The sequence below is a fragment of the Rhinolophus sinicus genome, chromosome 17 (assembly GCF_057876585.1).
Source record: "Rhinolophus sinicus isolate RSI-liver-muscle chromosome 17, RSI-T2T, whole genome shotgun sequence".
Lineage (NCBI taxonomy): Eukaryota > Metazoa > Chordata > Mammalia > Chiroptera > Rhinolophidae > Rhinolophus > Rhinolophus sinicus.
In genome coordinates, this window is record NC_142517.1 from 125,150,887 (window position 1) to 125,153,404 (window position 2,518).

The 2,518-nt window shown below is 40.7% G+C and overlaps 1 pseudogene; it reads right to left on the minus strand.

Annotated features, from left to right (window-relative positions):
- Nucleotides 1-694: 694 nt before the first annotated feature.
- Nucleotides 695-1,184, minus strand: LOC141567253 (large ribosomal subunit protein uL23 pseudogene; annotated as a pseudogene).
- Between the last annotated feature and the right edge of the window lie 1,334 nt (nucleotides 1,185-2,518).

A 2,518-nucleotide genomic window follows, 5' to 3' on the forward strand; every position in this document is an offset into this window, starting at 1 on the left:
GTCCATGGAAGGAAACTGAAATTCTGAAGTAGAGTAAGTAGAATGACTTTTTTTTTTTTTTTTTTTTTTAAGATTTTATTGGGGAACGGTGTGTATTTCCAGGACTTTTTTCAAGTCATGTTGTTGTTCTTTTAATCTTAATTGTGGAGGTCGCAACTCAGCTCCAGGTCCAGTTGCCAGTTGTTAGTTGCAGGGGGCGCAGCCCACCATCCCTTGCGGGAGTCGAGGAATCGAACTAGCAACCTTGTAGTTGAGAGCCCACTGGCCCATGTGGAAATCGAACCGGGGATCTCAGCATTAGGAGCACGGAGCTCCAACCGCCTGAGCAACTGGGCCGGCCCTAGAGTGACTTTTCATGGGCTGAGTTATGGCAGTCTGCTAGTGGATGAGCTGTTACTGGGCAAGAAGGAATCTTATCTTCCTCCTGCTGAGGTAGTCAAGTAGTATCACTTCCTGTTTGAGATGCAAGGTACTTCTCTTCCTGTTGGGTCAGTAGTGTGTGTTGAGTGATACCTGTGTGAGTGTTCTTTTCTAGCTTTCTAATTCCATTTTTTCCCCCATAACCCTGTTATTTATTGTGTACAAGTATGTACCACAGTATGGCCTCCCTCCCCAGCACAACCAGAAATCAACATAAAGAAACAAATATATAGTGAAAAACTTTTGTATTTAGAATTAGCCAGCTGGACTCAGTTTAGATGATCCCAATTTTGTTGGCAACATCCAAAGCATCATAGTCGGGAGTCAGTCGAACATATGCCTTCTTTTCTCCATCAGGCCTGATCAGGGTGTTGACCTGGGCCACGTCAATGTCACAGAGCTTCTTCACAGCCTTTTGGATCTGGTGCTTGTTGGCCTTGACATTCACAATGAACACAGTGTATTGTTGTCTTCCATCTTCTTTATGGATGAAAGGGTAGTCAGGGGAACTTGGTGATGGCAGAGTGGTCAGGCTTGTTTCTCCTGGGGGTGCTCTTCCAAGGATATTTAGGCTGCCTTGGGAGCCACAGTGTCTTCGGCCTCTTGGAAGGTGGGTGACGTCTGGATCTTCCTTTTTTTTTTTTTTTTTTTTTTTGTGTGTGGCTGTGGACGCCTTTCAGGACTGCTTTCTTTGCCTTCAAAGCCTTTGATTTGGCTTCGGCTTTGGGAAGGGCAGAGACTTCCTTCTTCGCTTTTCATGCCATCTTCGTGAAAAGGCTCTAATTCCATTTTTAAATGAAGTTTCTGTTCATTAAATTTTACAAATAGTGAATTTCTAAGTGCTCAGGACCAAACACCAGGTAAAAATGATTGTGATGTGCTATGAGAAATACGTACTCCTCTGAAACCTGCTCCAGAGAGTTTGGGGATTCAGAACTGCTAACATTTTGTAATCCTTCTATTTAAGTTTATTTATTTATTTATTTAATTTGAGACTCAACATGAAAATCTTTCCCAACTTACCCTGATCCTTCAATCATTGCTTAAAACTACTTTTTACAAAGGGTAACTATAGTGATATTACTCTGTCTTCAAGTTATAGCTCACAAAATGATAGCCCACTTGGTTCCAGAGGTAAAGATAAAACCAAACAAACCAGAAAATATAGTTTTGACTTCATTCGATCATAAGAGAAAACACTGTTGCCATTGGAGTCAAGAAATAAAGCAATAGTACAGAAACGTTAACATTTGTGTTTTTTTTTTTTGAGTAAAAGAATGAGGACAGTAGAGTTCTCCTCTGACAGTGACACTATGATTTGGCTTCATATAGACTCATTTCACGCTGGATTTCTGACAGATTGACAGGTTCTGTATTTTGCTTGAAAAATCTGAGCCTGTAGAGTCTTTTGATGGCATGGTTATGCTCCTTCTCTGTGAAACATCGTTCCTCCCAAGGCAGTTCCTGCTGGTGACTTGATGCAGGTGTTTCTGTATTGTGAGTGTCTCTACAGGGTGACCTAGCTAAATTAGTGGCCTGGGGATGAATGCTATAGAGGGCTCCAGGAGACAGTAGGACACCCTGCATTCTGGAACCATAAGCTGAGCTGGGTAAACATTCACAAGCAAGAGGACGAAATCTTCATGGAGGCAGGTCATAGTGGAGAGCACAGCCTTCATAATTCAACCAGTACTATCACACATAACAAGCGTAGTGTGCCCACTGGCTGGTGGGCTGATAGGTACACATTTTCTGATATAATCTAGACAATGAAATGTTTGAAAGATTGTTTTAACATGCAACCCCATCCAGGAACAGAAAGAAAAAAGGACCCAGAGATGGTCCCTTCTGCCAGTTTTGATTGCATCTTACTGAAATAAACTATTTGCCCATTTCTAAAATAAACTGTTAAGTCGTTCTGGATAGAATGTTTGTTTCATCACTCTTTTTGGAGCAATTCTAGTATATAATAGACATCCACAATATTATTATTTTACTGATCAAACAAAAAGAAAATAACACATAAAATAATTCAAGACAAAGGGAAAATAAATTATTTGGATAAATGATATGGAGATAAATAGTTCCCCATATGAAA